The sequence below is a fragment of the Onychomys torridus genome, chromosome 1, assembly GCF_903995425.1.
Source record: "Onychomys torridus chromosome 1, mOncTor1.1, whole genome shotgun sequence".
Classification (NCBI taxonomy): Eukaryota; Metazoa; Chordata; class Mammalia; order Rodentia; family Cricetidae; genus Onychomys; species Onychomys torridus.
In genome coordinates, this window is record NC_050443.1 from 164,515,883 (window position 1) to 164,528,668 (window position 12,786).

General features: G+C 46.3%; 1 protein-coding gene across 2 annotated transcripts in view; it reads right to left on the minus strand.

Moving 5' to 3' along the window:
- Armh3 (armadillo like helical domain containing 3) overlaps window positions 1–3,974 on the minus strand; it is a 202,267-nt gene extending 198,293 nt beyond the window's left edge. Inside the window, exon 1 of one of the 2 annotated variants that reach the window (XM_036171070.1) lies at window positions 3,860–3,974. The gene's annotated coding sequence lies outside the window, so the exon portion shown is untranslated. Of the gene's footprint in view, window positions 1–3,816 lie in introns of both variants that reach the window. The other variant, XM_036171061.1, reaches the window with a different exon arrangement.
- Window positions 3,975–12,786: the final 8,812 nt, after the last annotated feature.

Genomic DNA, 12,786 nt, shown 5'->3' on the forward strand with positions numbered 1-12,786 from the left:
TTGGTTCCCCTTCACACTTTACACCATGATGATTCTGACCCCCACTAAACACCATGCTGGTTTCCCCTTCACACTTTACACCATGATGATTCTGACCCCCACTAAACACCATGTTGGTTTTCCCTTCACACTTTACACCATGATGATTCTGACCCCCACTAAACACCATGTTGGTTTTCCCTTCACACTTTACACCATGATGATTCTGACCCCCACTAAACACCATGTTGGTTTCCCTTCACACTTTACACCATGATGATTCTGACCCCCACTAAACACCATGTTGGTTTTCCCTTCACACTTTACACCATGATGATTCTGACCCCCACTAAACACCATGTTGGTTTCCCTTCACACTTTACACCATGATGATTCTGACCCCCACTAAACACCATGTTGGTTTCCCTTCACACTTTACACCATGATGATTCTGACCCCCACTAAACACCATGTTGGTTTTCCCTTCATACTTTACACCATGATGATTCTGACCCCCACTAAACACCATGTTGGTTTCCCTTCACACTTTACACCATGATGATTCTGACCCCCACTAAACACCATGTTGGTTTCCCTTCATACTTTACACCATGATGATTCTGACCCCCACTAAACACCATGTTGGTTTCCCTTCACACTTTACACCATGATGATTCTGACCCCCACTAAACACCATGTTGGTTTTCCCTTCACACTTTACACCATGATGATTCTGACCCCCACTAAACACCATGTTGGTTTCCCTTCATACTTTACACCATGATGATTCTGACCCCCACTAAACACCATGTTGGTTTCCCTTCACACTTTACACCATGATGATTCTGACCCCCACTAAACACCATGTTGGGTTTCCCTTCACCACTTTACACCATGATGATTCTGACCCCCACTAAACACCATGTTGGGTTTTCCCTTCACACTTTACACCATGATGATTCTGACCCCCACTAACACCATGTTGGTTTTCCCTTCACACTTTACACCATGATGATTCTGACCCCCACTAAACACCATGTTGGTTTCCCTTCACACTTTACACCATGATGATTCTGACCCCCACTAAACACCATGTTGGTTTTCCCTTCACACCTTTACACCATGATGATTCTGACCCCCAACTAAACACCATGTTGGTTTTCCCTTCACACTTTACACCATGATGATTCTGACCCCCACTAAACACCATGTTGGTTTTCCCTTCACACTTTACACCATGATGATTCTGACCCCCACTAAACACCATGTTGGTTTTCCCTTCACACTTTTACACCATGATGATTCTGACCCCCACTAAACACCATGTTGGTTTTCCCTTCCCTGCACACTTTACAACCATGATGATTCTGACCCCCACTAAACACCATGTTGGTTTCCCTTCACACTTTACACCATGATGATTCTGACCCCCACTAAACACCATGTTGGTTTTCCCTTCACACTTTACACCATGATGATTCTGACCCCCACTAAACACCATGTTGGTTTTCCCTTCACACTTTACACCATGCCTCTACAAAGGCTCTTTTCGCCAACTCAAAAGCCTTATTGTGCAAGCTCCTACTTAACCTTCGGCACACAGTTCATTATCTTCCTACAAAGATCTCCTGACTTTCTGAGGCAATGACAGGCTTCCCTTCATGCTGTACAAATGCCTTTTCACAAATCTGTAACACATACCTCTAGAGAACTTCGTCCAAATATGTCTGGTTGTTCTTTAAAAAAACGGTTCAGGCAGTGGTGACACACACCTTAAGTTCCAGCACTCAGAAGGCAGAGTCAGGCGGATCTCTGAGTTTGGGGACAGCCTGGTCTACAGAGTGAGTTCCAGGACAACCAGGGCTACACAGAGAAACTGTCTCAGAAAAAAAACAAAAATACGATTCCAAGCTGTCAGTTTAAGTTGATGCTCAGTAATATGTGCTGAATCAACAGCTCATCCTCACATACCCTGTATCAATTTATTTGGCCAGAGTTTCCAAATTTTATGAATTCCTAAACTGTGCTGTGTGAACCCCCAAATTCTGGCTTGGTTTTGTTATTTTTTTTTCCTCACTTTCATGTTATTGTTTTATTTATTTATTTTATGTGTCTGGGTGTTTTACCTGCATGTGTGTCTGTGCAGCATGTGAATACTGTACTGGAGTTACAGGCAGTTAACTGTACCTGAGACTTGAACCCAGGTCCTGTAGAAGAGCAATCAGTGCTCTTAGCCACTGAGCCATCTCTCAAGCCTTTTTTTTTTTTTTTTTTTTTTTTTTTGAGCTGAGGAGCGAACCCAGGGCCTTGCGCTTGCTACAACCACTGAGCTAAATCCCCAACCCGCCCATATTTTTTAATATGTGTGTTTGTGTCTGTGTATGGGTATGTGTTCAAGAGTGCAAGTGTCCTCAAAAGCCAAAGATGTCAGATCCTGGGAACCTGGAGTTACAGGTGGCTATGCGCTATAAGCTGCCTAGTGTGAGAGCTGGAAACCAACGTGGGAGCAAGAAACTGAACTGGGGTCTTCCGAAAGAGCAGTAAATGCTCTTGACCTCTGAGCCATCTCTCCATCCCAAATTCTGAGTTTTGAGTTGTTGTCTGGAGTTTGTTTTCACTTTTGGTAATTCTTGGGACGAAGCTTCTCAGGCTTACCTTGAACTCAATGTGTATCTCAGACTGGCCTCAAATTCTCAGCAATCATACTGTTTCAACCTCCTAAGTGCTAAGATTAATATTAAACACGACAAGGCACAATGACTGTCATAATAAAACCATGTTAGCGGCTTGTTTATTCATTAAGAAAAGAATGAGCACTCCCTTTACACTCCAAACAGGAGTTATCAAATCCCTTGTTTGATCTGCTAACTTGAAAGCCTTCATATGAAAATGAGTATGCATACTTATCCAATCGAAAACGTACCAAAGATAATTCCAAGGAACTCTCTGTGCTAAATCATGGGCAAGCGAGGAGCCTAGCACGGTGGGGTACACTGAAATCACAGCATTTGGAAGGGAGAGACAGAAGGACCTCTACAAGTTGGAGGTTAGCCTGGTCTACATAGCTAGTTCTGAACCAGCCAGAGATACAGGGCTACATACGGTGGCTTTCACACAGACCATGTTTAAACACTATGCCTGCCCTGTTTTACAAGGAAAACGCTCTTAAGTTTGAAACTTTTTCTGGAAAAGAGCTGTGGAGGTTCCGATAATCCACGGACATGTATTAGGACATGGCTCAACTATCCATCCACTGTCCCATTCGCCAGCGACAGCACTCCTCAACTTTCCCAGTCTCTGTTCTCTTTCCTCTTCGCCATGCCCGCCAGGGAAGAGGTGGGTTTCCCGGCTTGCACCCACTCGTCCCACGAAAGCAAAGTGGGTTGATTAACTCTGCGCGAAGTGGGTGCTGAAGACTGTCGGGCGCGGAGGGAAGAGCGCGGGACCCGGCCCTTCCCGGGCGTCCGAACACTTCGCAGAGACCCGCCCCCGTTGGAGGAGCAGCTCTCCCCAGGAGCCCACCCTGGTAGGGTCAGCCCCGCGCTGGGGTCAAAGGTCAGCACCCCGCCCGCCCGGAGGCCTCAGCGCGACCTCCGGGGTCAGGACCAGGCCGGTAGCAGGCGTTCGAAAGCAGCGGAGAGCGAAGCCACTCCACTCCGCGGCCCCAGGCCCGACCCACCCGCCGCGAGCAGCCCGGGCAGCTGCAGCCCTCCCTCTGCCCCGTCCTCCCGGAGTCCCCGCGGCAGGGACAGGCCCCGCCCCCGGGTCCAGGCCTACCAGGGCGGACGCGCGGGGGCTGGCCAGGGTCCAGGACCCCGCTGGGCCCGCGCCGCTTACCGAGCCCCCCGCTCCTCCTCCAGCACCCCAGCTGCTCGCAAACCTGCTCGCTCCCGACTCCGGCAATGCCGCCACTGCTCCGGAATCGCGGGCGCGCTCCCGACCTCCCCGACCCTTAGCCCTAGTCCGCCGTGCCCCGCCGGGTCCTAAAACCCTCCTTTCTTCAGGTTGGTCCACGCCCGCTTCCTGGAGCAGATTGAGACTACGATTCCCAGCAAGCATCGCAAAGACTACAACTCCCAAAAGACATCGCGAGCGAACTAGCCCTTTCTTAAGGCTTTATCAGGGGGGGTTTTGTTTGTTTGTTTATGTCTTAAATAGGGAAGACTCTGAACTCAGCAGTTCTTTCTAGAAATGAATGTATCCTCTAAAAATACTGGCAAAGCTTGTAAAGATATATGTTGCAAAATGTTTGCTTCAATTTTTTTTTTTTTTTTTAAAAACCTCAAAATCACAACGGAGATCTGCCTGCCTTTGCCTTCTGAGTGTGAAATTACAGGTGGTTGTGAGCCACCATGTGGTTGCTGGGAATTGAACTCAGGACCTCTGGAAGAACAGCTAGTGCTCTTAACCCCTGAGCCATCCCTCCAGCCCCTGAGTGTGAAACTGAAGGCCTGTGCCACCACCACAGCATATTGCAGCGGTGTAAGTGAAATATTGGAAACAATCTCATGTATTAAATAAAGAGTATGGCCAAGTGGTGGTGCCACAGGACTTTAATCTCAGCATTTGGGAGATGGAGGAGATGGATCTCTGTGAGTTCAAAGACACCATGTAGTACAGAGCGAATTCCAGGACATCCAGGGCTACACACAGAGAAATCCTGTCTCGAAGAACTATAATAATAATAATAATAATTGTTGTAGGATATTATTTTAAGGTGTGTTACTTTTGTTTATGTTGCATTTGTTTAACTCTGAAGCTGTGTTACTGTGCCTGTCTAACACACCTGTTGGTCTAATAAGAGCTGAGTGGCCAATAGCAAGGCAAGAAAGGATAGGCGGGGCTGGCAGGCAAAGAAAATATATAGAGGCTGCTGGAGAGATGGCTCAGTGGTTAACAGCATTGACTGCTCTTCTAGAGGTCCTGAGATCAATTCCCAGCAACCACATGGCGGCTCACAACTATCTGTAATGGGATCAGATTCCTTATGCTGGTGTATATATAAAATACATGGGCTAGAGAGATGGCTCAGAGGTTAAGAACACTGGCTGTTCTTCCAGAGGTCCTGAGTTCAATTCCCAGCACCTATATGGTGGCTCACAGCCATCTGTAATGAGATCTGGCTCTCTCTTCTGGCCTGCAGGGATGCATGCAAACAGAACACTGTACACATAATAAATAAATAAATCTTTAAAATACATGAGTAAATAAATCTTTAAAAAAAAAAAAAAAAAGAGGCAGGCAGATCTCTGTGAGTTCGAAGCCAGCCTGGTCTACAAAGTGAGTTCCAGGAAAGGCACAAAGCTACACAGAGAAACTCTGACTCAAAAAACAACAACAAAAAGATGAATACTTACTATAAAAAAAAGGGGGGGGCAGGCGGTGGTGGCACATGCCTTTAATCCCAGCACTTGGGAGGCAGAGCCAGGAAGATCTCTGTGAGTTTGAGGCCAGCCTGAGTGAGTTCCAGGACAGGCTCCAAAGCTACACAGAGAAACCCTGTCTTGAAAAACAAAAAGAAAGAAAGAAAGAAGAAGAAGGAAAGAAAATATACAGAAGGAGAGATCTAGGAGTGAGGACGACATCAGGGGCCATCCACCCAGCTACACAACAAGCAAAGGAGTAAGAATGAAAGGCATACAAAAATAGAGAAACGTAAAAGCCCAGAGGCAAAAGACAGATGAGTTAATTTAAGAAAAGCTGGCAAGAAAAAAGCCAAGCTAAGGGCAGACATTTATTTTTGTTTTTTGTTTGTTTGTTTTTAATTATGCTGGCCAGAAGAGGGCGCCAGATCTCGTTACAGATGGTTGTGAGCCACCATGTGGTTGCTGGGAATTGAACTCGGGACCTCTGGAAGAGTAGTCAGTGCTCTTAACCTCTGAGCCATCTCTCCAGCCCAGGGCAGACATTTATAAGTAATAATAAAATTCCATATGTGATCTATTTGGGAGCTGTGTGCCGGGGCCCCCCAAAAGACCAAAAAACAAATAACAACAAATAATAATAATAATGTGTAAAAATGTGCGAAGCGCCACATAAAGTTGTTATTCTAACAAGGAACCTGAGTCTCACTTTCATTTTTTGTTTGTTTGTTTGTCCATCCGTCCGTTCCCCACCCCCTCAGCTGAAGACCGAACCCAGGGCCTTGCACTTGTTAGGCAAGCGCTCTACCACTGAGCTAAATCTCCAACCCCTCACTTTGGTTTTTTGAGACAAGATCTCACTATGTATCCCTGGCTGGACTGGAAAAAAACTATACAGACCAGACTGATGTCATACTTGTTGCAGTCCCGTCCTTATCTGAAAATACTGGAGTTGCTGGCCTGGGTGCCACTAAGGGCCCGCCCCCAGCTAGAGTCCCAATCTTCTAATATGCAAATGAAGCTTTTAAAAGATTGGTTTCTGATGAGAGAGTACCTGCTTAGCTTTTGGGGACCCTAAGGTTCATGATCTCACTCTACCCCTACCCTACCAGCTTGTGCATCTTTGGATATTTCAGTGTTATAACTATGAAATAGGTGTTATGAGAAAACAAAAGTTCTGAATGATTGTCTAAAGTTCTAGTTAGTAAGAGTTTGAACTCAGAACGAGTGAAAGTGTGTGTATGTCAAAATTTTTTGAGACAGAGTCTCTCTATGTAGACCAGACTGGCATTGAACTTGCTCTGTACACCAGGTGCCCTCAAATCACAGAGTTCTGCCTGCCTCTGGGAATAGAGGTTAGCATCACCACACTCAGACCTAGATTGGTAAATTTTTATTTTTCTCATCTGATCACATTTGAGGTATTAGAGGTCTGGTTAGGTTGGTTTGGGTATTTGTATTTTTTGTAGCCTTGGCTGGCTTAGTACTCTGTGTTTCACTTAAGGCATCAGTAATCCAGGTATTCCTATTCCAGGTAACCCACCTGCCTCAGCCTCCTGAGAGATTACAGGCATTTACCACCACACCTAGCTCAACAGTCGTGTTAAGACATGATTAGGGTGCCTTACTTTGAGTTTCTATGATGAAACATCACAACCAAAAACAAGCTGGGGAGGAAAGGGTTTATTTGACATACTCTCCCACATCATAGCCCATCACTGAAGGAAGTCAAGACAAGAACTCAAACAGGGCAGGAACCTGGAGACAGGAGCTGGTGCAAAGGACATGGAGGTGCTGCTTACCAACTTGCTCCCGTGGCTTGCTCAGCCTGCTTTCTTGTTGAAACAGCCCTAGACTGACCCCACCCACAATGTGCTGGACCAGCCCACCACAATCAATAATCAAGAAAATGTTTGGGGTTGGGGATTTAGCTCAGTGGTAGAGCACTTGCCTAGCAAGTGCAAGTCCCTGGGTTCGGTCCTCAGCTCAGGGGGAAAAAATGTTCTGCAGGCTTGCCTACAGCCCATTTTGTTGTTGATTTTGAGGCACTCACTTTGTAGACCAGGCTGGCTTTGAACTCACAGAGATCCACCTGTCTCTGATTCCTGAGTGCTAGATTTAAAGGCATGTGCCTCCACCACCTGGCTCCTATAGCCCAATTTTATGGAGGCATTTTCTCAACTGGGGCTCCCTCCTCTCAGATGACTGTACCTGTGTCAAGCTGACAGAAAATGAGCCAGCACAGGTGGGAGAAAGGAGCTGTACTCTACCAGAATATAATGTAGGTATCCAGGCATTATATTTCACACCTGTTAATCCCAGCCTTGGGAACTAGACGTAGGAGGATCAGACGTTCATGGTTAACTTCATCTTTATGGGAATTCAGGGGCAGGCTGTGCTACAAGAGGCCCTATCTTTAAAAAAATAAGAAATTAAAATAAGGAATGTGTGGGAACCCACAGTGACTCTAGCTTGTGGCTTGAGTTCAAGCTTGGTTTTGCTCCTCAAGGCTTAATAGCCGGATGATTGGCCAAAGGTGTGGTTACTAGATGTTTTGATCCTCAAGGGCAAATAACAGGATGTTTGGCCAAAGGCATGGTTACTAAATGTTTTGAGAATTAAGGAGGTATTTATGCTTGTTTGTTCCTTGAACTATGGTAAGGAAGTCTTTTGCCCCTCTTGCTTTGGGTATAAAAGGGCTTTGAGAAATAAATTCGGGGCTGCTGCAGTATTCACTGAGGGCCCTCCCAATTCAGTCCTGTGTCTCTGTCTTTTCTTTTATGTCCCTGTCTTTTCTTAATCCTCACTCCCCTATTCAGGTGCTGTTCCACAGGTCAGCTGTTGCCAACAGGAATGTGACTGGAGAGATGGCTCAGCAGTTAAGAGCTCTGACTGCTCTTCCAGAAGACCCAGGTTCCATTCCAGCACCCACATGGCAGCTCACAGCTGCCTGTAACTCTCATCCCAGCACCATCTTCCGGCCTCTATGGGCACCAGGCACACATAAGGTACCCGAACACAAAGGCAAAAAACAGATTGTTGTGATAGGGTGCATGGGAGGCCTTGGCAGGTTGGGCCGAGATGCCCCAGTGGCTGAGGGAGACATGCAGATGTGGGAGCGGGATGTGGTGTGGAGTGGTGGAGAGTTACTCACACCATGCAAACATGGCATCCGCATGGAAACTTTATTCATGGGAAGGGAGAAGGGAAGAAAAGGAAGGAGTAAGGGGAGGGAGGGAGAGAGGGAGGGGGGGAGGGAGAGAGAGGGAGGGGGGGAGGGAGGGAGAGAGGGAGGGGGGAGGGAGGGAGAGAGGGAGGAGGGAGGGAAGGAGGGAGGGAGGGAGGGAGGGAGGGAGGGAGGGAGAGACTGAGTGGATCTGCACACCTTGTGGGAATAGAGAGAAAGGAGGAGGGGAGTTTTCTCTTAAAGTGGGCTTTATGTAAGATGGCATCAGGATGCTGGGGGCCAGGGTATTATCTGCTTATTGGCCAGGGTTCCGAGAAGTGGGTCTGAATGCTAACACACATGAGCATTTAAAAAACAAATAAGGAAGAAGGGAAGAAGGGCGGTGGTGGCGCACGCCTGTAATCCCAGCACTCGGGAGGCAGAGGCAGGAGGATCTCTGTGAGTTCAAAGCCAGCCTGGGCTACAGAGCAAGATCCAGGGACAGGCTCCAAAGCTACTACACAGAGAAACCCTGTCTCGGAAAAAAAAGAAAAGAAAAAAGAAAGCTTTGGGGTTGGGGATTTAGCCTAGCAAGCGCAAGGCCCTGGGTTCGGTCCTCAGCTCCAGAAAAAAAAAAAGAAAAAAAAAATATTTGATGAGCCAGGTGGCGGTGGTGCATGACTTTAATCCCAGCATTTGGGAGGCAGAGCCAGGTGGATTTCTGTGAGTTCAAGGACAGCCAGGTCTACAGAGTGAGTTCCAGGACAGCCAGGACTAAACAGAGAAACCCTGTCTCAAAAAAAAAAAAAAAAAAAAAAAAAAAAAAAAAAACACACACACACAGATAGGTTTGCCTTGTTCACAGGCTTCATAGTAAAGGATAAACAAGTTTCAGCTGTAACTTTCTACTAAAGGAACACAGAAAATGATTTAAAATGTATAAATGCAAGTTATAAAGGTATAAGTAAATGATTTAAGGTATGGGATTGGGGATTTACCTCAGTGGTAGAGCACTTGCCTAGCAAGTGCAAGGCCCTGGGTTCTATCCTCAGTTCCACAAAAAATAATTAATTAATTAATTAATTAAGGTATATAAAAATGTTCTGGACTTGTGTCCCCTTTCTATGCTCTTGTGGCACTGGAATTTTGGAGGGTCAGACTTTTGTCATTGATAAATAGAGTTTAATCGGACTAAAACCAGGCTCTCTAGATACAGAAAAAATGTTCATGCCTTCTAGCCCAAAGCCATAGCCTTTGCTATGACACCAAGGTGTAAATCTGTTTCAGCTGTTTTACTGACACCCGCATGTTCCTGGGGAAAGAGTGCTGCCACTGTGTCAAGGAATCTGGCCTAGTGGAAACAGTCAGTGCACAAATTATCTACACAACTTCATCAAACTAGGTGGTGGTGATCGCCTTTAATCCCAGCACCCAGGAGGCAGAGGCAGGTGGATCTCTGTGAGTTTGAGGCCACCCTGGTCTACAGAGTGAGTTCCAGGACAGGCACAAAACTACATAGAGAAACCCTGTCTCAAAAAAAAAAAAAAAAAAAAAAACCTTCATCAATGCAGCCAGGGCACATGTCCGTTCCATTCTTTCTGGCAGTCTTTACTCTCCCTATGGCCCGCCTGTTCATAGGGCTGGTGTTCATAACCTACTTTTTTTTTCTCCTAGCAACTCACCTTCTCCACTTCCTCAAGGAACTGATTCCTGAGGTCTCCAGGACAGCAGTTAACCGAATGCTTCTTCACCCACACCTCCCACTGAGTATAAGCCCACAAACTCCCTACTCCCCTTCCCATGTTGTCCCCTGACAACAGAAAGTAGCCAGATCTGAACAGCCACCCATATATCCAGGAAGGTTGGGATGCTCGGGTTGGAATGTCCAGCTTGGTCCCAGTTCTCTCTCTCCAGTCCCCGCCCTCTCAGAAAAGCCACCGGGTGTCCAGTTCCTCCTTCCTGGAGGTGGCAGTGGTTCCTCTCCTAAGGATGCAAGCTGCTCAAGACCCCTCCTAACATGGTGGGGTACAACCCAGCTTGTGGAGGACACATCATTACCCTCATGCACACAGGGTATTTAAGCTCCCTCCTTCAGAGTGCCAAGTGATTTCTCTCCTGTCTCCTCCCTCCCCACCTCATCTCTGGGGGCTGGAGAGTCAACCCGAGAGTGCTTTGCTCAAATATACCTGGTCTTTGGCTTTTTTATTTTCCTTGATCTGACTTACTGAGTCAGTGGGTACAGAAACCTATCACACACCTTTAACCCCAGCACTCGGGGAGGCAGAGGCAGGCAGATCTCTGTGAGTTTAGGCCAGCCTGGTCTACAGAGGGAGTTCCAGGACAGACAGGGCTACACAGAGAAACCCTGTCTCAATAAACCAAAAAAAAAAAAACAACAACAACAACAAAACCAAGGTTAGAGAGATGGCTCAGTAATTAAGAGCACTTGCTGCTAACTGAATTCACTTTCCAGCATCCACTATCAGACAACCAGATGTAACTCCAGCTCCAGGGGACATGATTTGATGACCAGTCCCCAAATCATGACACAGAGATTTATTATTAGCAATGAAAGCCTGCCCTTAGCTTTGGTTTGTTCCTAACTAGCTCTTATAACTACACTAACCCAATTCTATTCATCTACCTGCTGTCACCTCCCCTCCTGCAACTTCTCCTCCAAGACCTCTCTGTCCCCAGAAGTCCCACCTACCCTCTTCCTGTCTAGCTATTGGCCATTCAGATCTTTATTAAACCAATCACAGTGACACATTTCACACAGTATAAAGGTATATCCTGCAACAATGTCCTCTACTGGCCTAGTTGAGCAGCTACACACACACACACACACACACACACACACACACACACACTAAAATATTTAAGATTTTAATTTATATTTTTATATGTGTTGTCTGGCTGCCTATAGAGGCATAAAGAGAGTGTCTGATTTCCTATAACTAGAGTTGCAGGCAGTTGTAAGTTGTCTGATGGGGGTACTAGGAACCAAACTCAGGTCCCTTGAAAAGCAGAAAATGCTCTTAATGGCTTAACCATCTCTTCAAACCCCAAAACTAAAAATAAAAAAAATGACCCCAATTCTTTTTTTGTTTTGTTTTGGGTTTTTTTTCTTGGGGGCGGGGATTGAGACAGAGTTTCTCCATGTAGTTTTGGTGCCTGTCCTGGATTTCACTCTGTAGACCAGGCTGGCCTTGAACTCACATAGATCCACCTGCCTCTGCCTCCTGAGGACTGGGATTAAAGGCATATGCTGCCACTGCCTGGCCAGAGTGAGAATTTGTCTCAAAAGGTAGTAATAAAGAGCTGAGGAGATGACTTGGTGGGACCTTCAGTAATGCTGATGAACCTGAGTGTTTACCACTCTAGATGGAAGGGCAGACATTGGAGAGTGGGACCTGAAAATGAGGCAGCCTAAAGTCTCATGCAATAGCCAACTTTATTCAGCATGGGACAATTTATACCATGAGGGTTAAGAAGAGTCACCTGAGTGAAGTGTAAAATCACAAGGACAAGCTGCTTGTGGCAAACACATTTTTTCCATAGAGGCATATGAACAAGTAACAATAGCCAGCTGTAATGAATAAAAATCCACCCCAGTCTGATACATAATCCAAGAACAACCCCTGCCATAGAGGAACAGAGGTCACAAGACTCTTGTTTACTTGGAGTTTTCTCACAAGGTCTCAGAAATCTCCTCACACAGCTTCCTTCATGGACCATGTTCCAACACCTGAGTTTGAGTCTTGGGACTTGTCATTATTGGTCCTGTTGTGGTTTGAATTAGAACAGCCATCATAGGCTCATATATTTGAATGCTTAGTCATGAGGGAGTGGCACTGTTTGAGAAGGATTAGGAGGTGTGGCCTTGTTGGAGGAGGTGTGTCACTTATTAGTCATTGTTCTATTGTTGTGAAGAGACACCACAACCACAGCAACTAAGACAAAAGAAAACATTTAATTGGGGGCTTGCTCACAGTTTCAGAGTCAGCCCGTTATCATCATGGTGGAGAGCCTGGGGACACACATGGCGCTGAATCAGTAGCTCAGAGCTAGTTACATCCACAGGCAGAGAGTGAGAGACTAGGACAGGCGTGGGTTTTGAAATCTCAAAGCCCACCACTAGTGACACACTTCCTCCAGCAAGGCCACACCTCCTAATCCTTCTAATCCTTCTCAAACAGTGCCACTCCCTCATGACTAAGCATTCAAATATATGAGCCTATGAGGGCCCATTCTAATTCAAACCACAACAGAACCAAC